The 26,012-nt window shown below is 39.8% G+C and overlaps 1 protein-coding gene and 1 long non-coding RNA gene across 4 annotated transcripts in view; one reads left to right on the top strand and one right to left on the bottom strand.

Annotated features, from left to right (window-relative positions):
- FPGS (folylpolyglutamate synthase) overlaps window positions 1–26,012 on the bottom strand; it is a 141,194-nt gene that overhangs the window by 71,013 nt on the left and 44,169 nt on the right. The gene's annotated exons all lie outside the window — the stretch shown is intronic.
- Window positions 7,034–24,474, top strand: LOC138667292 (uncharacterized). The gene is made up of 3 exons (XR_011318690.1): window positions 7,034–7,071; window positions 24,278–24,338; window positions 24,423–24,474. It is a non-coding gene; the product is annotated as an uncharacterized lncRNA (long non-coding RNA).

Below are 26,012 nucleotides of genomic sequence, written 5' to 3'. Positions count from 1 at the left end.
ATGTAGTGAACATTTTGAACCTACAGGCACTTCACAGCATTGTATAACATTGGGCTTCGAAAATGAAAAGTTACATTTTTTCCTCTAAAATGTTGTTTTAGTGACAAGTTTTTAAATTTCTAAAGGGATAATAGGAGAAAATGAACCACTAAGCTTGTTAGGCAAGCTCCTGAGTACGTCAATACCCCATATGTGGTAAAAAAATAACTTTTTAGGCACAGTGCAAAGCTCAGAAGTGAAGGAGCGTCATATCAGAGTGCAGGTTTGCCTGGAATGGTTTGTGGGTGCCAAGTCAGGTTGGCAAAGCCCCTATGGTGCTAGAACAACAAGCCCCCAATAAGTGACCTCATTTTACAAACTACATCTCTTAATTAAATCACCTAGGGGTGCAGTGATCATACTGACACCACAGGTGTGTCACAGAATTGTATACCATTGGGCGGTAAAGAAAAAATAATTACATTTTTACCACTATAATGTTTTAGCAACCAAATTTTACATTTTGACAAGGGGATATTTTCCCATAACCAGGTTACTTGTATCATGTTCCCACACACTTTATGCATTTTATAGCACTCTGTGTCTTTACTTTTACATATTCTGGTTGAAAACCAGTTCATGCAGCATTACAGGAACACCTGATTTCTTATAATATGGCTGCTCAGAACATTGAAAGCAATTGTTACAATCCACCTTTCGGGTCTCCCCTATTTCCTCATAGATTGTAAGCTTGCGAGCAGGGCCCTAATTCCTCTTGGTATTTGTGGATTTATGTGATTATTGTTATTCTGTAATGTATTTTATTGTCTGCACAAGTCCCCTCTAAAATGTAAAGTGCTGCGGGATATGTCGGCGCTATAGAAATAAAATTATTATTATTATTATTATTATTACATTGTGCCCAGCTTGTTCTTCTGGAGAGATAAATGGAAGAACTAGAAGTGTGTAAACAATGGCAACATAGTAAACAAAAATAAATTAATTAGATTTATTGAAATTCACAAATACAAGAAAGACAAAATGTTTTGTAAAAACAATTAAAAAAGCCAAAGGGCTACTGTAAATAACAACCGGAGGACCATAGAGTTTAAGGACTGTCCAGACTCCTCCACTGTGTGCATCGGAGTGTGCTATAAATATTGCACACTTAAAGTGTCCTGGGGAAGTAACTGTTCAAAAATCATGGCAGTCAATATAATACAATTCATAGGTTATAAACATGAACAAGTAGAGACAGAAAGATAATATAGTCTTAAGCCATTGAGCCCCCAAACAAGGATAATTCCTGAAAAGTAATAGGTGGGAAATAGGCAAATCTTGTGGTATACCAAGAATGAGGGATACAACACATACAATAGAAGGACAAGAGAATCCAGGAAAGCAAGACTGTATAAGACCTGTTTGGTAGAGGTATTAAATGGAAATCAAATCACCCGTTCACACCAGGATGTGTGGAGGAAAAAGCCCCACGCGTATCACCACAAAGTGTGGCTTCCTCAAAGGAAAGTAGAGAAGGAAGAGTTGTTTGTCAACTTATATAATCAAATAAATTACCTATGAGACAGGTGTGTAGAGGTAGGGTAGCATCCGGAAGCAGCAACAGCACAAGTGCGCAGAAGAAAGGCGGTCACTTCCAAGAAAATGCTGGATGGCATAAGTGCGCTTGCGCATCCCAGATACCCTAATTACATCAAAAGCGGCGCATGCACATAAGCAGAACAACTAACAGGACCTGTGGGTCACATGTAAGCCCATGTGCAATGTGAAAATCCCTTTGGCGTGACCTAAAGAATGAATGAAGGGACCTGTATAGAACAGGACCTTGTGGTCACGTGTCGGCACAAGCGCACTAAATGTAAAAAATGACCTGTAAGTAACATATTAGCACATGCGCAATGGGAATGCCTTACGACAACAGTACATGAATGAAAGGACCTGTATAGAACAGGACTTTATGGTCACAAGGCGGCACAAGCGCATACGCATTAGGATGTAAGGCGAAAAAAAAACCTTGTAAGTCACATATAAGCGCCTGCGCAGTAGGGATGCCTTTCAGCAAACGAGTATGAGTGTCAGAGCCTTATGATCACAAATCGGAAAGTGTACTTATCAGATGGACTATTTTAATGGGGAAGGGAAAAATACTACACAAGTGCAGGCATTAATGGAAGGAACAAATATTCATACAGCAATAAATCAAAGGAAGTAGCGATTGCTTACATGGTGTAATTGTATGTCCTTCATGAGTAAATTTACCAACACAACATCGGCTAAGATAGAACAACGGAAGAGTATCTGCATGTTACAAGCAACCATAGTTATACAAAGAAAGAACATTAAACAGTCCAATAGCAAAGAGGCATACATATCACAAAATTTGTGATTGTATGGTTGATTACATGAGATAGTTGTGAGACTCACTAGGGCACATCCAACCACACAGTATAGGTTACAGCTTAATAACGCAAAAGTGACTGATTAAAATGTGGTTGCAAATGAACAAACAAAAATAAGAACGATTGATTTGTGAAGGTATTTTCTTACATGAAGAAGTAGTAAAAGTTTACATGAGCAAATTTACCCACACTACATGGACTGAAATAAAGCGGTGAATAGATGCCAAGTTGTTATAGGCGACAACTTGTTCTTCTGGAGACATGCACCCCGTAAATTAAGTGGGCTCTCCTCGCTACAGTAATGCCAAACATGTGGACGCTAACTGCAGGTTAGGCACCCCAGGGGCTCAGAAGGGAAAGGGGCATTTGGATTTGAGAGCACAGAGTTAGCAGGATTTATTTTGGTGGGAGTCGCGTCACATTTCCAGACCATTTGTGCTACCAGTAATGTGGACACCCTCTATATTTCAGTTAACAGATGAGGGACCTGAGTGGGGACTTGTTTTTTGGGGGGGTTGAGTAGAACATTGTATTGGTGCCATTTTGGGGTACAGAACATTTTGGATAATTTCACATTTATCCTGCGCTCTACGCTGTGCACTTACATCGGGGTTTCAATCTAAATCTAATGAGGCTGCAGAGTTGCTCTGGACTCTGTGTGGCTTCTGTTTGGTGAAATCCGCTTTTAAGAGGTACACAAAAGTGCGTCCCTACCTCGCTTTTTTGCAGGCCTAAAAAGAAGGCCATGGCCGGATCATATGACAAACGGCATCCGCAGTGTGTACACCTGCCTCATTACAGGGAATCTTCAGCTCGGGATTCCATCTGAATCACGTATTTCAGAGATGTACACAGAAACCCAGATGTAAGCGCTCAGAACAGAGCGCAGGACAAATGTGAGCCTAGCCTTACTGTGATCTTTGGGAGGCAGAATGAACAAATCAACAACAGGTGAAGAATTGATTTTATTTATTATTTTTACGTCATTCCTCGTGCAGTATAAGTCATTAGATGACTTTACTCTTCGGGTCAGGGATAGCTTTTTTTTCATGCCATTCACCATGTGGTAAAATTGATAAGGTAGCTTTATTTGGGTCAGTACAGTTACAGTGATAACACATTTATATAATTTGTTATGTTTTGTCGCTTCTACACAATAAAAATGTAATTGTCCATTAAAGTGTTAAAATTACTAAGTACAGTTTCCTGTGTTAATAATTGTAAGTGTAAACACTTTCCCTGTCCTGGAAATCTGCTGCCTCGGAGTAACCCTTGACTCTGCCCTGTCCTTCAAACAGAACATCCAAGCTCTCGCCACCTCCTGACGCCTCCAGCTCAAAAATATGTCCAGAATCTGTCCTTTCCTCAACCCTCAATCTACCAAAATGCTTGTGCATGCCCTCGTCATCTCCCGCCTCGACTACTGCAACAACCTCCTCTGTGGCTTACCTTCTAACACTCTCGCACTTCTCCAGTCCATCCATAACTCTGCTGCCCAACTAATTAATCTCTCTCCTCGCTACACTCCTACTTCCCCTCTTTGCAAATCCCTTCACTGGCTCCCATTTTCCCAACGTATCCAGTTTAACCCCTTCCCAACCTCTGCCGTACTACAGTATTACTGCGGAGGTTGGTACCCCCGTTTTGATGCTGGCTGCGGTGGTGAACCCGTATCAAAGCCGGGACATGTCAGCTGTTTTTAACTATTAGCTAGTTAAATGCCGCTGTCAAACGCTGACAGCAGCATTTAACTACCGCTTCCGGCTATCGGGCCGGAAATGAACGCACATGATCGGGGGTCAGCGATGCGTCAGCATGACAACTTGAGGTCTCCTTGAGACCTCTATGGTTGTTGATGCCAGATTGCTATGAGTGCCACCCTGTGGTCGACGCTCATAGCAATGCAGTAAATATACTACATAGGGGTCTGACGATTGCTCCTATGTAGCAGAGCCGATCAGGCTATGCCAGCTTCTAGCCTCCCATGGAGGCTATAGAAGCATGGCAAATGTAAAAAAAAAAATGTTTTAAAAAATATGAAAAAAATAAAAAATACAAAAGTTTAAATCACGCCCCTTTCACCCCATTCAAAATAAAACAATGAAAAAAAAAAATCAAACTTACACATATTTGGTATCGCAACGTTCAGAATCGCCTGATCTATCAATTAAAGAAAATAATTAACCTAATTGATAAACGGCGTACCAAGAAAAAAATTCGAAACGCCAGAATTACGTGTTTTTGGTCGCCATGACATTGCATTAAAATGTAATAACGGGCGATCAAAAGAACGTATCTGCACCAAAATGGTATAATTAAAAACGTCAGCTCGGCACGCAAAAAATAAGCCTTCACCTGACCCTAGATCACAAAAAACGGAGACGCTACGGGTATTGGAAAATTGCGCATTTTTTTTTTTTTTTTAGCAAAGTATGGAATTTTTTTAAATGCAACCTAGACATGTTTGGTGTCTATGAACTCGTAATGATCTGGAGAATCAAAATGGCAGGTCAGTTTTAGCATTTAGTGAACATAGCAAACAGCCAAACAAAAAAACAAGTGCACTTTTTTTGCAATTTCACCTCACTTGGAATTTTTTTCTCGTTTTCTAGTACACGACATGCTAAAACCAGTGAGGTTGTTCAAAAGTGCAACTTGTCCCGCAAAAAACAAGCCCTCACATGGCCATATTGACGGAAAAATAAAAAAGATATGGCTCTGGGAAGGAGGGGAGCACAAAACTAAAACGCAAAAATGGAAAAGGGCAAGGTCTTGAAGGGGTTAAACTACTAACACTGACCTACAAAGCCATCCATAACCTTTCTCCTCCATACATTTCCGAACTAATCTCCCAATATTTTCCCTCACGTGATCGCCGGTCCTCCCAAGACCTCCTTCTCTCCTCCACACTTATTCGCTCCTCACCCAACCGCCTTCAAGACTTCTCCCGAATGTCCCCCATCCTCTGGAACTCTCTACCCCAATACGTCCGACTATCAACCACATTCGGATCCTTCAGACGGAACCTGAAAACCCATCCCTTCAAAAAAGCTTACAACCTGTAATGACCAAACGGCCACCTCAACACCATTGGAGCTACTGCAACCCCTGACCTACTGTCTCCTTCCCCATAAGGCCGCCGTCACACTTGCGAGTTTTACGGACGTATGAGCGCAGAAAATACGTCCGTAAAACTCGCAAAACAAACGGCACAATTATTCTCTATGCCCCTGCTCCTATCTGCCGTATTTTACTGATCCGTATTATACGGCTTTCTACGGCCGTAGAAAATCGCAGCATGCTGCATTTGTCACCGTATTGCGCAAGAAATACGCCAATGAAAGTCTATGGAAGCCTGAAAAATACGGATCACACACGGACCAGCAGTGTGACTTGCGAGAAATACGCAGCGGTGTTAGAGAGAAAAGCCGGTAATTCATTGCGGTGTACAGTAAAATCACACTGACAGCTTCCAGTAGAATAGGTAGAATAAATGTGTACACATAGAATAGGTATATATATATATATATATGTCAGTGAAACACATATATATATATATTAATATTTCTTCCAGCGCGAGATAGCTTTAAAGCCGGTAATTCAATTACCGGCTTTTGCTCTCTCCTTCCTAAACCCGACATGATATGAGGCCTGGTTTACATACAGTAAACCATGTCATATCCCCCTTTTTTTTGCATATTCCACACTACTAATGTTAGTAGTGTAGAATATGCAAAAAAAATGGGGATATGACATGGTTTACTGTATGTAAACCAGGTCTCAAATCATGTCGGGTTTAGGAAGGAGAGAGCAAAAGCCGGTAATTGAATTACCGGCTTTAAAGCTATCTCGCGCTGGAAGAAATATTAATATATATATATATATATATATATATATATATATGTGTGTGTGTGTGTGTTTCACTGATATATATATATATATATATATATATATATATAGACAGTATATATATATATTTTTTTTTTTTTGTGACACATGGATCCCTTCTATAGCGGTATGTTGGTGTTGCAAGCCTGCGAGAAAAACACGCAGTACGGATGACATACGGATTACATACGGAGGATGCCATGCGCAAAAAACGCTGACACACCCTGCCTACGGAGGAGCTACGGACCACTCTTTTGGGGACTTTTCAGCGTATTACGGCCGTAATATACGGACCGTATTGTTTTACACTGTGTGTGACGCCGGCCTAATCCTGTAGAATGTAAGCCCGCAAGGGCAGGGTCCTCGCCCCTTTGTACCAGTCTGTCATTGTTAGTTTGCTTACTGTGATATTTGTATTTTGATGAAACCCCTTCTCATGTACAGCACCATGGAGTCAATGGCGCTATATAAATAAATAATAATTACAACAGGTCTGTAAAATCAGATGCAACACAGATGTTTCATATGAGATCCAAGTTTCTTTTTGCGTACCCATAGCCTTTTTGCGCACCCATAGCCTTCAATGTGCGAGTCTCATCTGATATACTGTATGGTAGAGACATTTTTCAACCCTCTTCCATTTACAACATCCTGTCCCCCTGCAGCTAGGCTGTAGGATATGCAGACCTTTGTCACAGGATGTAGCTCACACTTTCACTGCACATGCTGCTCACAGAAACTACTGGAAAAAGTCAGTGACACATTCAATGCAATAGTGGAAGAAAATGTAAGTAACCGAGACTTATTACTTTACACATATTGGCCAATAGGAAAGTTTTATCACAATATTTTATTGTTGAAGCACTATTATTATATGTTCCAAACTATCCGCTATGTAACAAATATGTTGCTTTAATATGCAGTTTTTGTTGCAGTCAAATATAAAAGGAAGCTTGTGTACTTCTTAGGCTACGTTCAGACTAGCGTTGCGCGCCGCTGCGTCGGCGACGCAACGCACGACGCACACAAAAACGCGGCAAAACGCACGCAAAAACGCTGCGTTTTGCGACGCGTGCGTCGTTTTTTGCCGAAAATCGGACGCAAGAAAAATGCAACTTGTTGCGTTTTCTTGGTCCGACGCTAGCGGCAAAAAAGACGCAAGTGTTGCAAAACGCAACACACAAAAACGCATGCATCCCCCATGTTATACATAGGGGCGCATGACGCGTGCATCGCCGCTGCGTCGCCCGACGCTAAGGCGACGCACACTAGCAGAACGCTAGTGTGAACGTAGCCTTACAGATGAATTATCTTCTGAATTTGGCTTGCATTTGTGGCTTCGGGTCAGATTTGCTGCAGATATTCTGTCCAAAATCTACAGCGTGCTACAGTACCAGCATGGTGGATGAGATTTTATTAAATTTAATGTATATCCTGCTGAGAAAATCTGCAACGGAAATTGACTAGGTCCACGGATTTGCTAAGTGTTAATTTATGCTCAGATGATCACTACCGGATTCAAGTTAGTCTGCAGTTAGCTATTAGATATTAGTTAGTTATTCGATTTTCATGTATGGCAGTTAGCTATTAGTTATTAGTTAGCTATTTGATTTTCTATGCATGGTGAATTATACATAGAGTGGATATTGTTTGGGTAAAATTTTGATCAGGACTTTGAGACGTTTATTTTGACTACTTGTGGTCCTGGGTTATTCACATAAATCGCTTATGTCAAGAATAAACAAACGCACTCAATCGTACGTAAATTCAATTTGAAAACAGGTACCCTGGACCACTACTACTCAAAATGACCAGATCAATGTCCTGAACAATATTTACCAAAAAAAATATCAACTCTATGTGTAGTTCAGAAGTTATTCACGTAAATCGCTTATGTCGCGAATAAACAAACGCACTTAATTGTACGTAAGTTCAATTTGAAAAGAGGTACCCTTGACCACTACTACTCAAAATGAACATATCAATGTCCTGAACAATATTTACCAAAAAAATATCAACTCTGTGTAGTTTAGAAGTTATTCACGTAAATCGCTTATGTCGCGAATAAACAAACGCACTCAATCGTACGTAAGTTCAATTTGAAAACAGGTACTCTTGACCACTACTACTCAAAATGAACATATCAATGTCCTTAACAATATTTACCCAAAAAAATATCAACTCTATGTGTAGTTCAGAAGTTATTCACGTAAATCGCTTATGTCGCGAATAAACAAACACACTCAATCTAACAAATATTGCCCCAAAAATTCACAACTCTATGTATAGTTGAAGAATTATACAAAATATGCTAACTCAACATGTGAAACATTTTATAGGTACCTCACTGTTTGCTATCACAACTTACTTGAAGTTTCCATAAGGGCTTATCCCACTAATCTATGTTTAATTCAAGGGTTGTTGAACAGATGCTAAGTTTGTGTGTGAAATCTACTATATAAAGCTGAATGTGTGTGTGTGTGTATGTGTGTGTGTATGTCCGGGATTGGCATCGGCACCGTCGCAGCTACAGCCACAAAATTTTGCACAGTCACACGTCTGGACCCCGAGAGCGTCATAGGCTATGTTGTGAGGTGAAATTTTAACCCCGCGCGTTCCAATTCACCAAACAATTTTGCCCCTATCTACATAATGGGGAAAAAAGTGAAAGGAAAAGTGTTGGAGGCGTCGAAGCTACAGCCACAAAATTTTGCACAGTCACACGTCTGGACCCTGAGAGCGTCATAGGCTACGTTGTGAGGTGAAATTTTAACCCCGCGCTTTCCAATTCACCAAACAATTTTGCCCCTATCTACATAATGGGGAAAAAAGTGAAAGGAAAAGTGTTGGAGGCGTCACAGCTACAGAAACAAAATTTTGCACAGTCACACGTCTGGACCCTGAGAGCGTCATAGCCTACGTTGTGAGGTGAAATTTTAACCCCGCGCTTTCCAATTCACCAAACAATTTTGCCCCAATCTACATAATGGGGAAAAGTGAAAGGAAAAGTGTTGGAGGCAAATTGACAGCTGCCAGATGTGAACAAGGGGGACTTAAAGAATGAGAGCGATGGCGCAAAAGAGTATATACCGATCAGTTGCTAAGGTGGGGCCCCGACATGGAACACTCACCACACACGGGGATATGAACACACACACAAAATGCGCCACACACTACCACGTGCTTGAACACATATACCACCCTCAGCACACATTTCACCACACATACACCAACCTCGCCAAATAAAAGTCGAAACACAAAAGTCGCCGCTCAAAACTCGCCACGCGCAAAACTCGCCACATGCAAAAACTAGGCTCACGCAAAACTCGCCACAAGTGCAAAACTCACCTCATGGAAAACTGACCACACGCAAAACTTGCACACGCGGAAAAATTGCCACATGCACAAAATTTGCAACACATGCAAAAGTTGCCTCACACAAAACTTGCACATACTCAAAAGGCACCAGACATAAAACTCACCACGCGCAAAACTCGCCATGCGCAAAACTTGCTGCACACAACTTGCTACACTAACCTGTCCCATGCAACTCAACACACAAAAAGTTGCTACACGCATGTTGCCACACAAAACTCATCTCACAAAAGTCGCTACATGCATGTCGCCACACACAACTCAACACACACAACTTGACAAACGAAACTCGCCCTAAAACACACACAAGTCTGGTATTAGCCTTCAAAAATAAAAATCTGATTAATAAGCAGACAAACTACAAGAGCAACAAATGTACCGTATAGGAAATACAGCAGCTGTCAGTCACATGACCTGTTTATTATGTGTATGTGTGAGCTAATATATACTGCCAGGGGGAGGGCTTCCTGTTGGCTGGGGATTTATCAAGCTGCCAATTTATCTTACAAATACTGAGGTAAAAATACTGAGCAAATAACGTGTTAACGAGGTCTAATACAGGAGATCACACAGGTATATACTATATACAGGGGAGATGACACACAGATATATACTATATACAGGAGAGATGACACACAGGTATATACTATATAGAGGAGGAGATGACATACAGGTATATACTATATACAGGAGGAGATGACACACAGGTATATACTATATACAGGAGCAGATTACCTACAGGTATATACTATATACAGGAGGAGATGACATACAGGTATATGCTATATATAGAAGATGACATACAGGTATATACTATATACAGGAGGAGATGACACACAGATATATACTATATACAGGGGAGATGACACACAGGTATATACTATATACAGGAGGAGATGACATACAGGTATATACTATATATAGAAGGAGATGACATACAGGTATATACTATATATAGGAGGAGATGACATACAGGTATATACTATATATAGGAGGAGATTACATACAGGTATATACTATATACAGGGGAGATGACACACAGCAGGTATATACTATATACAGGGGAGATGACATACAGGTATATACTTTATACAGGAGATGACATACAGGTGTATACTATATATAAGGGAGATGACAAACATGTATATACTGAGGTGAAAATGAGAGGTGTGAGGTGAAAATGAAAAGGTGTGAGTGCAAAATGAGAGGAGTGAGGGAAAATAGTGTAGTGATCGGAAAATGACAGATGTGAGGTCGAAATGATAAGTGTTAGGGGGGAATGAGAGGAGTGAGGGAGAAAATGAGAGGTGTGAGGGAGAAAATGAGAGATATGAGGGGGAAAATTAAAGATGTGATTGGGAAAATGAGAGGCGTGATGGGAAAATAAGAGAAGTGACGTGCTATAACTAACCACAGATATTTACTATGCCCAGGCAACGCCAGGCTCTTCAGCTAGTTACACTTAATAAAGTTTTATGTAATCAAATTATTTATATGTAATTGTAACGTCATCATTAACCTTTTTTTAACTTTACATAGTGTTTCTTGTGAAAACGCAAAACACTACCAATTTATGGATACCCAAAGAAACCACCAACAGAAAGTAGATATAAAAATGCCTTTATTGTATATGATTGGCTAGATAATACAAACAATTGTGCGCACAACAGGACTAAAAAAGTTATACTATAGAATTAATATAAAATTAATGGTAGCGGCTGACCCAGTTTATATATGTATATATATATATATATATATATATATAAATATATATATATATATATATATAGGAGTAGTGTTTCTCTATTTTAATATGTGCATACAGAAGGAAAGGGGAGATTTATTTATAAATGTACTAGTGCTATACTTCCACAATTAATTATGAGGGGATTACCTCATTTGAGGTGCAATAGTGCATTGTGCAAAAAACTGCAATTAACAATGTGCAAAAAGGAAAAGCAAAAAAGCATGTGAGAAAAAGTAATCCTCCTTTGCTAGAGTGGTATTAACCTCCATAATGCATGTTTTGCCACCACATATCCACATAGGTGGCAAATGTGAAGTGCCACAGTGCAATGTGCAAACTGCAAATAATGTGCAAGGGAATAACTCAGAAAGCGATCAAATAAAGTGCGGAGTGCAAGAAAAGGGAGGTACACAATAACTACCTTATTGTCTGGGTCTGCCACGTCCTGTAATAGCGCACCACAATGCACCATTGCACCTAAAATTAGGTATTCCCCTCACCCACCGAGAACGGAATAATGTCAGATTTAGGAAGCTGACTGAGTACCGCAAATTCTGTAGTCAGGAGACTTGATTGTTCCAAGCTGTATACCATCCTTATGTAGTCTTTGATATCTCAACCGAATCCTTCCATTCGTTGCTGAAGTCCATGTAGTCTTATAATCCATGTTCGGTTATGGCCTGCCAATCGGATCCGCAGATCAAAAATTGGTATCATGCAGCAAGAGAGACTTGGTCACTGGACAGTCCTTCTATACCCATGAGCTGTCATTTCAGACCCTTGGGGCTTCATGATTGGTGGAATAAGAGTGTGCTAGATTGGCTACATTCCAAGCCGCAAAACATACTATCCCTAGTACTAATGGTGTCTAACAGAGATGGGATAGAGTCAGCTAACCCTAGAACGCGTACCTGGGGCCTCGCAGGCCTGCTAGGTTACTTGTTTTCTATTATCTGTAAAACTACATTAGTTAGAATTTTGAAACTCAAGGTAATCCTCAGGTATATAGTTGTTAGTAATATCCAGTTGTTCATATATTTTTATGTTATAGGCATCTCGTATAGCAACGCTTTTTTTGTGACTACCCCAGATTCACGTACCTGGGGCCTTTGAGGCCTGCTTTGGTTTACATGTACTCCTCAGTCTTTTTGTCTGTACTGTGGATGTGCGATTCAGCAACTTATTATGGGATGAATGGCATGATTTACTGTGGAAAAGAAGCTGACTCTCCAGTCCAGAAAAATCTATGTTCCAACATAGTGAAAACACTAGCTTTACCAATTTTCCATTCTGGAAAAAATATCACTATGGATAATTATTTTACTAATTTAGAACTGGCCAATTTTTTGCTTCAGAAACAACTAACACTTGTTGGTACAATTAGACCAAACCGCCGCGAAATTCCACCAATAATGAAGCACAATGCACAGCGACCAATCTACGAGAGTGTATTCGGTTTCTGCAATGAGGCAACAATGGTGTCCTATAAAGCCAAGAAAGAAAAATCTGTGATATTACTGAGCACAATGCATCACGATGAAAGTATTGACACCAATGACAGGAAACAAAAACCTGAAATTATACTTCATTATAATAAGACAAAAGGAGGTGTCGACAAGATGGACGAAATGATTACTGAATATTCGTGTAAAAGGCAGACTAAACGTTGGCCTGTTGCCCTTTTTTCCAATATCCTTGATGTGTCATCCCTCAATAGCTATATTGTTTATTGTCAAACTAATCCAGAATTCCATGCCAACAGGAATGACAAGAGACGTCTATTTTTGACAGAACTTTGTTATGAACTTTTGATGCCTACTATGCTAGAGAGAAGCAGCACAAAATGCTTATCAAGGCAAATTACAGAGGCAATGTTCCGATGTGGAATATGCTTTCAGGAACAGCCAGAGCAAAGAGAAAAAAAAAGAAAGCGCTGCTATATTTGTCCAGCAAAGAAAGAAAGAAAATCGGAGCGTTTCTGTTCTACTTGCGGACAAAATGTATGCAGGGAACATTCTGAAGAAAAAATAATATGCAAGAATTGTCGGGGGAATATGTAAAGTGGAAAATAAATATTCCTGCACCAAGTTTGCTACAGACTTTATGTAAAAACTTTTTATAAGAAAAAATGTATCCATCATAAAAAATTGTACTGAGTGAATATATTGGGCGTGCCCGTTTAGTTACATTTTTGTTGTTTTATGTACATAATTTTTTTTTGGAATTATACACATCTTAGGCTATGTTCCAAGTAGCGCTGGGGTTCACCAGAATGGGATCCATAATGGATCTGACCTCCTGGTAACTCCAGCTAAGGCTGATGGAATGCCGGGATTCCACCAGCCTTAGCTGAGGTCACCAAGAGGTCAGATCCATTACGGATCCCCTCCTGGTGGACCCCAGCGCTAGTGGGAATGCATCCTTACTTTGCAAATTTAAAATAAACTTTGAAAAGTATTTTTATTTGAGTTATTCCATGTTATTTGCACACAGGCCTAAAAGGCCCCAGGTACGTGAATATGGGGTAGTCACAAAAAAAGCGTTGCTATACGAAATGCCTATAACATAAAAATATACGAACAACTGGAAATTACTAACAACTATATAGCTGAGGAATACCTAGAGTTTCAAAATTGTAACTAAAGTAGTTTTACAGAAAATAATAAAAAAGTAACCTGACAGGCCTGCGAGGCCCCAGGTACGCGTTCTACCAGCCTTAGCCGGGGTCACCAGGAGGTCAGATCCATTACGAAATCCCGTCCAGGCGGACCCCAGAGCTAGTGGGAATGCATGCTTACTTTCAAATAACTTTGAAAAAAATTTTTTTTTTAGTTATTCCATGTTATTTGAAAACAGGCCTCAAAGGCCACAGGTACGTAATAGTGTAGATTTCTATGGTCACGCATTCTAGGGTTAATTAACATAGAATCAAGCAATACAATGAAAGGTTAGCATAATTGATTTGTCTGGGTCTGTGACCTTCCCTGGCAAAGGTAATTATATGAGTCAACAGGAACTGTAAACCTAGACTCCTTAGAGTCTTGTAGAAACAATGAGGGCTTATCACATGGTAATAAACAGAATACCATCATGTGTGACCAAATTTTAAGAAACTCCACCCATGCTAGGCATTGAAAGAGTCCATGTCATCACTGTTCTGAAGTGATACACTCACTTGGAAGCCATCAAAGTATTCCATAGAGCGGCCCTACTTGGAGGATTGTCTGTGAAAGTCATCTGTCCATGGTAAGGATTTGTGTTGAATTGGCATACTGGAGTTAAGTTACACTGTAACCTCAAGTCTGAATTTCCGTGTTGTTATGTTTGTCCTGTTTGAAAGCTATATTTATATTTGGGTATATAAAATATTTAATATGTTTAAGAATAAAAGTAAATGATGAGATCAGTCTCAACATCTTACTTAAAAATGTACTTGCTTAATGTAAATTTTTTGAATCATTTTTGTTTTGATATCTCAAAAAGGTTAGATATTGGAGGTCTTGCTATACTATTTTTGTCTTAATACGAAACTGCTACAGTGTATGTATAAATATTGTTGACAAGTATCAACTTGTCAACTAGTGTGCAAGAAAGTAGTGCTTCAAGCAGATATTCATACTCTATGTATTATAGACACAAATTATGTGAAATTAAATTATTATGTACATTATAAAGTATACATATTATAAATGCTTATTATATTCATGTCACTGACAATAATTTCAAAATATGTGGATTATTAAGTTTTATGTACCTGATCAAGTTTGTTGATTTAGTAGTATGGTTTTAGTAAACTATGATAATTAGACATACATTTTAGTTGTTACCAATCCTTGTAATATCTATGAAATGCAACTAAAGTGAGTTGTGGCATTGTGAAAAGTGTAACATTTATGCATTTTAAATACAGTGGATAATTTTAATGCGCATACAATTTTTAGATTGTTGGCTTAGGAATGCTTTGATGTACGAAGAGCAGCCATAGTCACATTAAGAAGGAAAATGGAACGCACTCACCAGTCTTGAAAAAAGTTCCAAACCTTTATTCACTCTACACATAGAGTTGATATTTTTTTTGGTAAATATTGTTCAGGACATTGATATGTTCATTTTGAGTACTAGTGGTCAAGGGTACCTGTTTTCAAATTGAACTTACGTACGATTGAGTGCGTTTGTTTATTCGCGACATAAGCGATTTACGTGAATAACTTCTGAACTACACATAGAGTTGATATTTTTTTTGGTAAATATTGTTCAGGACATTGATCTGGTCATTTTGAGTAGTAGTGGTCAAGGGTACCTCTTTTCAAATTGAACTTACGTACGATTGAGTGCGTTTGTTTATTCGCGACATAAGCGATTTACGTGAATAGCTTCTGAACTACACATAGAGTTGATATTTTTTTTGGTAAATATTGTTCAGGACATTGATATGTTCATTTTGAGTACTAGTGATCCAGGGTACCTGTTTTCAAATTGAACTTACGTACGATTGAATGCGTTTGTTTATTCGCAACATAAGCGATTTACGTGAATAACTTCTGAACTACACATAGAGTTGATAATTTTTTTGGTAAATATTGTTCAGGACATTGATATGTTCATTATGAGTACTAGTTGTCAAGGGTACCTGTTTTCAAATTGAACTTACGTACGACTAAGTGCGTTTGTTTATTCGCGACATAAGCGATTTACGTGAATAACTTCTGAACTACACATAGAGTTGATATTTTTTTGGGTAAATATTGTTCAGGACATTGATATGTTCATTTTGAGTACTAGTGGTCAAGGGTACCTCTTTTCAAATTGAACTTACGTACGATTGAGTACGTTTGTTTATTCGCGACATAAGCGATTTACGTGAATAACTTCTGAACTACACATAGAGTTGATATTTTTTTTGGAAAATATTATTCAGGACATTGATATGTTCATTTTGAGTACTAGTGGTCAAGGGTACCTCTTTTCAAATTGAACTTACGTACGATTGAGTGCGTTTGTTTATTCGCGACATAAGCGATTTACGTGAATAACTTCTGAACTACACATAGAGTTGATAATTTTTTTGGTAAATATTGTTCAGGACATTGATGTGTTCATTTTGAGTACTAGTGGTCTAGGGTACCTCTTTTCAAATTGAACTTACGTACGATTGAGTGCGTTTGTTTATTCGCGACATAAGCGATTTACGTGAATAACTTCTGAACTACACATAGAGTTGATAATTTTTTTGGTAAATATTGTTCAGGACATTGATGTGTTCATTTTGAGTACTAGTGGTCTAGGGTACCTCTTTTCAAATTGAACTTACGTACGATTGAGTGCGTTTGTTTATTCGCGACATAAGCGATTTACGTGAATAACTTCTGAACTACACATAGAGTTGATAATTTTTTTGGTAAATATTGTTCAGGACATTGATATGTTCATTATGAGTACTTGTGGTCAAGGGTACCTGTTTTCAAATTGAACTTACGTACGATTGAGTGCGTTTGTTTATTCGCGACATTAGCAATTTAAGTGAATAACTTCTGCACTACACATAGAGTTGATAATTTTTTTGACAAATATTATTCAGGACATTGATCTGCTCATTTTGAGTACTAGTGGTCAAGGGTACCGCTTTTCAAATTGAACTTACGTACGATTGAGTGCGTTTGTTTATTCGCGACATAAGCGATTTACGTGAATAACTTCTGAACTACAGATAGAGTTGATATTTTTTTGGGTAAATATTGTTCAGGACATTGATGTGTTCATTTTGAGTACTAGTGGTCCAGGGTACCTCTTTTCAAATTGAACTTACGTTCGATTGAGTGCGTTTGTTTATTCGCGACATAAGCGATTTACGTGAATAACTTCTGAACTACACGTAGAGTTGATATTATTTTTGGAAAATATTATTCAGGACATTGATATGTTCATTTTGAGTACTAGTGGTCAAGGGTACCTCTTTTCAAATTGAATTTACGTACGATTGAGTGCGTTTGTTTATTCTCGACATAAGCGATTTATGTGAATAACCGAGGACCACAAGTAGTCAAAATAAACGTCTCAAAGTCCTGATCAAAATTTTACCCAAACAATATCCACTCTATGTATAATTCACCATGCATGGAAAATCGAATAGCTAACTAATAACTAATAGCTAACTGCCATACATGAAAATCGAATAACTAACTTATGTCTAACAGCTAACTGCAGACTAACTTGAATCCGGTATGATCACTGTACAATATCTGCAATGCAAAGAGTCAGGCTAGGTTTACACTTGGCGTTTTGGAAGCGTTTTTTAATGCATTTTTTGTGTGCAAATTTTCTATAAGATTTCAGAAATCTCATGCAATCTCACTTTTGTTTTTTGTTTTTGTCATCAGGATTTTGAGCTTTGCATGTTTTTTACACAATGGAGCATGTCACTTCTTTCAGCATTTTTTCAGCGTTTTTGACCTATTGAAATTAATGGATGGTGAAAAAATGCACCAAAAACGCAGGTATCATGTTTGTTGCGTTTTTTTGTGCCAAAACCTGATTCTATATTATAGGACTTTATTTTTCAACACTAAACTTTATCAGCATGCACAAAATAACAAATTTAGAATGGCAAAACCGCAGCAAAAACCTCACAAAAAAATTCAAGAGAATCAAGCAAAACCTGTTTTTTTTTCTGTAGCTTCTTTCCGGTCAAGAGATCACATGCCTTGCTCTAAAGTCTGTTGTATATTCCCTCCTAAGGCTGCTTTCACACATCATGTTTTTGGTTTCAGGCCTAAATCCGGCAAATTTGCTAAAAAAACGGAAGAGAGAGAGACTCGGAAAGCTTCTGGCATGCTCAATGTGTAAAAAACGGATTCGGTCGCCAGAAACGTTCATTCACACATCTGTTCCATGGGTTTATTGCCGGAAACGTCCCTTCAGGCTTTTTCGCCGGACACAAAAAACGTTGCAGGAGACGTTTTTTGTGTCCGGCAAAAAAGCCTGAAGGGACGGATCCGGCACAAAACGGATGAAACGCATGTCCTCCAGGCACAATCCGGCACTAATACAACTCTATGGGAAAAAAAACGGATCAGGCGTAATAAAAAAACGGATCCGGTTTGTGCCTGAAACTGCCGGATTGTGCCTGAAAGAAAAAACCTGATGTGTGAAAGCAGCCTTATTTTCTGCTCACACCAGTAGCTTAACAATTAGCTTTAAAAAGGCATCAGACTGGAATATGTGAGAACAATCTTTGGGCATTTCTGCAACAGCAAAAAATAGCTTTGCAAAACTTATCTTCACATTATCTCATACCTCCGTAAGATGCATATAAAGTTTACAAAGTTTCAAACGTTTATTGAGCCATTTCTGTTATGCTGTAATGTCTATTGTCTGTACAAGTCCCCTCTATGATTTGTAAAGCGCTGCGGAATATGTTGGCGCTATATAAATAAAATTATTATTATTATTCAGTTTTCACAAAAAAATATAATATATTTTTTGAAGTATAAGGTTAGGTTCTCACAATGAGTTTTTGCCACTGCATATTTTTGCTGCACTGAAAATACAGAATCTTACAGTTCCAGCAAAGTGGATGGAATTTATATAAGTCTCATGCCTGCCGTGATTTTTTTAAATGTATTTTTACTCAGCGTAACTGCTCTGCTGTGCGTTTGAAATCTGCAGCATGTCAATTTTTCTTGCAAGCACGCTGAATTTTAGGTGCGGATTTTCCCAATATCTACAGGTATAAAATGTGTATATGTTTTTAGTGCTTTTCTGCTGTGGATATGCACTAAAACGGCATGTAACCGCACATGATTGTATCAATTTTGTTTAGTCAAAACCAAATGCCAGGAAATATTAATAACAAAGCAGATTTATTTAAAACTTGACGTACCAAAAAAAATACACTAAAAAACGCAATAAAAGTAAGTAACCTAATAGGGTGCAGAAATGGTGCAGAAAATCTGCAACATTAAAAACTCACCAAAATTCATCATTGTAACGTAACCTAATGCCATGTTCACACGTTCAGTATTTCGTCAGTATTTTTCATCATTAAATATAAGCCAAAACCAGGAGTGGGTGATAAATACAGAAGTGGTGCATATGTTTCTATTATACTTTTCCTCTGATTGTTTCACTCCTATTTTTGGCTTACAAATACTGATGTAAAATACTGACCAAATACTGAATGTGTGAATGTGGCCTAAATGCACTTTTTAGGACCTGTACTCTGTAAAGCTGCAGGGATACTGTTAATCATCCACATGCCTGGAAGGAATAGCAAAATGTTATAATGTAGGAGTGGGCAATTAATTTTCACAAAGGGCCACATGAGAGACTGAAGGCCCCTTCACATTAAGCGACGCTGCAGCGCTACCGACAACGATCCGGATCGCTGCAGCGTCGCTGTTTGGTCGCTGGAGAGCTGTCACACAGACCGCTCTCCAGCGACCAACGATGCCGGTAACCAGGGTAAACATCGGGTAACTAAGCGCAGGGCCGCGCTTAGTAACCCGATGTTTACCCTGGTTACCATCCTAAAAGTAAAAAAAACAAACAGTACATACTTACCTACCGCTGTCTGTCCTCCAGCGCTGTGCTCTGCACTCCTCCTGTACTGTCTGTGTGAGCACAGCGGCCAGAAAGCACAGCGGTGACGTCACCGCTCTGCTTTCCGGCTGACCGACGCTCACAGCCAGTACAGGAGGAGTGCAGAGCACAGCGCTGGAGGACAGACAGCGTTAGGTAAGTATGTAGTGTTTGTTTTTTTTACTTTTAGGATGGTAACCAGGGTAAACATCGGGTTACTAAGCGCGGCCCTGCGCTTAGTTACCCGATGTTTACCCTGGTTACCAGTGAAGACATCGCTGGATCGGTGTCACACACGCCGATCCAGCGATGTCCACGGGAGATCCAGCGACGAAATAAAGTTCTGGACTTTATTCAGCGACCAACGATCTCCCAGCAGGGGCCTGATCGTTGGTCGCTGTCACACATAACGATTTTATTAACGATATCGTTGCTACGTCACAAAAAGCAACGATATCGTTAACAATATCGTTATGTGTGAAGGTACCTTGAGAGTGTTGCGGACCAATAGGCTGAAATTAACTCTGCTCAGTATAAACATACTACTATTATTATTTTATATTAATTGTATCACTTAATATTAAGCAGAAAAAAGTCTGCTGACTAAAACATATTTTGATAGGTCTTACTGTAACGCATTCTTATTAGTATTGGCTAATCAACACCATATAATTTACTGCTTTTTATAAAGTTGGAAAAGAAATAAAGGATTCCGCTATCTTTTCCTGTCATCCATTTCGTATGTAATATGATTTTGATTTTTAAACTGTTATCAAAGAATATATTTCTACAAAATACTGATTACATCTTATCTGCAATGTCAGGACTCTCAGATACAGCTCTGGCAAAAATTTAGAGACCACCACATCAAAACCCTATCATGGGCAGCCCAATCTCCAGACCTGAACCCTATTGAAAACCTCTGGAATGTAATCAAGAGGATGATGGATAGTCACAAGCCATCAAATAAAGAAGAACTGCTTACATTTTTGCACCAGAAGCAGTGGGAAAGACTGGTGGAAAGCATGCCAAGACGCATGAAAGCTGTGATTAAAAATCATGGTTATTCCACAAAATATTGATTTCTGATCTCTTCCTGAGTTGAAACATTAGTATTGTTGTTTCTAAATGATTATGAACTTGTTTTCTTTCCATTATTTGAAGACTGAAAGCACTGTTTTTTTTTGTTTTTTTTTATTTTGACCATTTTTCTTTGTCAGAAAAAAATACATTTATTGCTTGGAAATTTGAAGACATGTCAGAAGTTTGTAGATTAAAAGAACAATTTACATTTTACTCAAAAATATACCTATAAAGAGAAAAATCAGACAAACTGAACATTTTGCAGTGGTCTCTTAATTTTTGCCAGAGCTGTATATAACCAAGAAAATATAAGGCCGGGATCACACACAGCGAGATACGGTCAAGTCTCACAGGTTAAAACCAAGCTCTGGCACCGGCACTCCAGAGCGGAGCGTGCGGCCGCACAGCAATACATGGAGCCGCACGCTCCGCTCCAGAGTGTCGGTGCCAGAGCTTGGTTTTAACCTGCGAGACTCGGCCATATCTCGCTGTAGTGTGACTCCGGCTTTAAAGAAAAAGCCAAGAAATCTAAAGAGCCCACCCAGCCAGGGCTGTCCTGTGTCCAAGAGATAACAGGGAAAGCCTGAGCCTATGTGTCCACTCCTGAATCAATAGGTTGTAAAGAAAGAGGATCTGTCAGCACAATTTTGGACTCATAATAAAACAAAGCTTTAATAACATTTTGAAGCTGATTAAAATGATACTTTTTTCGATAAATTCGTTATGCCATTTTTCTGCAGTCAGCTGCGAACATTTTATGCTAATGATGCGCAAAGGTAGCGCTTGAGTATAATACCCGAGGATCAGTACAGGATCAGTAATGTAATGTATGTACACAGTGACTGCACCAGCAGAATAGTGAGTGCAGCTCTGGAGTGTAACTCAGGATCAGTGGAGGATAAGTAATGTAAAATGTCTTTTGAGGGGGTGTTGGATACAACATGGACAATGCACGTATCATAGAAATCACTGAGGCTACGTTCGGACTAGCGTTGTGCGCCGCTGCGTCGGCGGCGCAACGCACAACGGACCGAAAAACGCAGCAAAACGCACGCAAAAACGCTGCGTTTTGCGACGCGTGCGTCGTTTTTTGCCAAAAATCGGACGCAAGAAAAATGCAACTTGTTGCGTTTTCTTGGTCCGACGCTAGCGGCAAAAAAGACGCACGCGTCGCAAAACGCAACAAACAAAAACGCATGCGTCCCCCATGTTAAACATAGGGGCGCATGACGCGTGCGTCGCCGCTGCGTCGCCCGACGCTAACGCGACGCACACTAGCACAACGCTAGTCTGAACGTAGCCTGAGATATATTGAATTTATGAGTGCTGAATATTTCCTGGACTCTGTTGATGAGATAAACCAGATACAAGACTGTGTAAAGGTACCTTCACACATAACGATATTGTTAACGATATCGTTGCTATGTGTGACGTAGCAACGATATCGTTAATGAAATCGTTATGTGTGACAGCGACCAACGATCAGGCCCCTGCTGGGAGATCGTTGGTCGCTGAATAAAGTCCAGAACTTTATTTCGTCGCTGGACTCCCTGGAGACATCGCTGGATCGGCGTGTGTGACACCGATCCAGCGATGTCTTCACTGGTAACCAGGGTAAACATCGGGTAACTAAGCGCAGGGCCGCGCTTAGTAACCCGATGTTTACCCTGGTTACCATGCTAAAAGTAAAAAAAAACAAACAGTAGATACTTACCTACAGCCGTCTGTCCTCCAGCGCTGTGCTCTGCTCTCCTCCTGTACTGTCTGTGAGCCGGAAAGCAGAGCGGTGACGTCACCGCTCTGCTTTCCGGCTCCCAGACAGTACAGGAGGAGTGCAGAGAAGCAGAGCGCAGCACTGGAGGACAGACAGCGGTAGGTAAGTATCTAGTGTTTGTTTTTTTTTACTTTTAGCATGGTAACCAGGGTAAACATCGGGTTACTAAGCGCGGCCCTGCGCTTAGTTACCCGATGTTTACCCTGGTTACCGGCATCGTTGGTCGCTGGAGAGCGGTCTGTGTGACAGCTCTCCAGTGACCAAACAGCGACGCTGCAGCGATTCGGATCGTTGTCGGTATCGCTGCAGCGTCGCTAAATGTGAAGGGGCCTTAAACCTATTAGACAGGCAGGCCTGTGTTCTTTTGTGTGATGTCCTTTGTTTAGTGAGAAGGCAGAGGTGCATCTACATACTAAATGAATATTGGCCCTCCAACCTAATGGAGGATACAGGTATACACTGTGGAAATCTTGAATGAATAGCGTCTATCTTGTTTGTGACCTATCATTATCTACACATGTACACAACTCCTGTGGGTTTCCATTATAAGCCAGTGGTCCTGAGATAGACATTCTGTCTTCGGCCTATGGATATGTATATTGATACACAATGCCTGTGGTGTTTGGGTGATAAACCATTGCTCTTTGAATGGACATGTTGGAGCCAGCCCAAATGGAGTTGAACCTGTTCTACACAAGAACGTTCTTCCCAAGTACGAGGACGCCATCTGCAGGAAGGTGATGATTACTGCAGCCAATGACAGTGTTCACATTGCCAGAAGACGATTGGACATTTGCCACAGAAGATACTGGAAGCAAGGGTGGAGTCATGGCTTGTATGTGGGTGTGGATGTGTATTGGTTTAATATATATGTAAGGTTCAGTTATGTATCTTTTCCTTTTCCCACATCCCAGTTTCCTCTACCCTCTCCTATTACCTCTTCCCTTTAATTTACCCTTGTCCCTTAGTTAGACTTCCCATATGTATGTTATTGTAAATACCTTGTTTGTAATAAACCCCCTTTTAAAGATCCAGTAGCTCTTGTTAATTAGTATTAACTGGCACCCCAAAACTCAGCAGATTCTACAGGGGGTTTTACACAAAACAGATTTTGACTGTATTTTTTGTACAGCAGGGCAAAAGTGTGACCAACACTACCTCAAGCTTATAAGGTGGAACCAGGATTCTTGTTCTAGTGATTGTTGGTGGCCCCAGCGATCAGACATTTATTACCTATCTCTGGATAGGTGAAAAATAGCATTTGCGCCCTTTGTACAGCAACCCCTTTAAAGGGGTTTTCCATTACTTTTATCTTAATAACCTATCTTATCCATCTATTGAGGTAGACCTCACTTCAATGCCCCCCGCTCACCTCCCGATACAGAATTGAGCGAAGCTGGAATAACCCTTTATTTAAATTTCCAACTCTTCCTTTAGATGTCCCAGGAAAGTTTCACAGATGAAAATAACTCCTGTTATATATCAGATTCTGAATTAGGTAACTATATTATATGAGTACTATTTATGTATTTCACAGAATAGTCATGAATTATGACATTGTGGCTAATTATGTTTCCACTAGTTGCATTTTTGCAAGATTATGCTGCTGAGGAAGAGATCAGTCACGGTAACAGATGCCTTTTACAACATCCTGTCAATGGTGAGAGAGCAATTTGTCTTTACTACCTTTAGCTGTACATTTTAAATGGGTTTGCTGGCCTTAGGCTACAAGCCTGCAGTCACTCTATGTGAGTGCAGCCTTGCGAATACTCATAGCACACTAATTGCAGGCTGTGTTGATTCTCCATTGCCAGAACAGGAGGTGGCAGGCGAGTGACCCAAGTATGAGATTTGCATACATGCGCTCATGTGCCGACTACATGGGCGCAGCCTTGCTCAAGGCAAGTGTATTGAGCGAGGCCGGACACAGACGAGTCAGAAAGTTGACAAAAGTATATAAATTGCATACTTGCAGTCACATGACCACCTGCCGCTAGCACCGGAGAATCCTCAAATTCATTGATTTTGCTTGCAGCTACCATTTAAAGGAGTCTACAACATACATTGTCTGGGGCAATGAGTTCCCGAAGATTGAAAGTTCGGGACAGCTGCTTGATTGCACTATTGGTCCAAATTGTGCACTCTCTCATGTTGCAATTGCCTAAGTACTATCAGAGGAGCACAAGGACCTTGTAGTAGAGGCCATGATTGTTCTATAAGTAGGAAACCGGCCACCTCGGACACAATGCAGAGGAGGCAGGTAAGCTAAGCAAGAAGCAGTACAGTGCACTATAAAATTAAAAATCCCTTCCTAAAAATCCTTCCCTTCCCTTCCTTCTTGAGAAAATAAAGGACTTTAATAATAGGGAAAGTTCCTGTTTTTTCAAAATTTTTGCAATTTTACAAGTGTAACAAGATGAGACAACCCTTTTAAATGATGTAGTGAAATTGCCTAGTGGCAGCTGCAGACAAATATACGCGGAATGCTTGTTCGCCAGACACCTCTGCCAGCAGCTTTTCTACCAGGGAATAAAAAGGGTGGTGTGTTGTAATTCTGCATGGCCCGTCCTCCTTTCCAACAACTTCATCTGTCAGGGAAGAGTCTGGAGCCCACACTAATTGATTGGTCCAGCTAAAATTAGGGAGGTTGATTTAATGTATAAAGGCTTTTACGGCACTATAGTGCTTATAGGAACTGTTTAGTTGCATTTTCTCTATGACGCCACAATGCATTTTTTTTTTGTTTTTGACAGGGAAACCAAAACCAACTAAAAAAGTGTATGATGTTGTTCAAACGGACACCCTGAAAACTGTCATAAACCCTCCAGCTCTTGAACAAAGGAAGGAGTCAGAAAAGAAGGACAGGGCAACCTGTGCGGATCTGCAACCACGCAAACATCCCACAAGTAACAGTTCAGTGTGTGAAGTAGATGTGTCTACAATTACAAGTTCAGGACAGAATCAAAAGCTTCGGATTACAACAGCCAGCAAAGGGGGAGAATTAAAGAGATATTTGCCTTTTAAAGACACACTAGCACCAAAAAAGTCTAAGAAGGAGCAGACTATAAATCCACTACATGCCACAAAAATATCAACATGTACTAAGCAGTCAGTAAACAGCAAGCGGAAGTTAAAAGGTGTCAGCAACAAGAATGTATCAAGTAAAGCACAA

The sequence above is a fragment of the Ranitomeya imitator genome, chromosome 2 (assembly GCF_032444005.1).
Source record: "Ranitomeya imitator isolate aRanImi1 chromosome 2, aRanImi1.pri, whole genome shotgun sequence".
Taxonomy (NCBI): Eukaryota; Metazoa; Chordata; class Amphibia; order Anura; family Dendrobatidae; genus Ranitomeya; species Ranitomeya imitator.
This window is presented reverse-complemented; position numbering and strand designations above follow the sequence as displayed.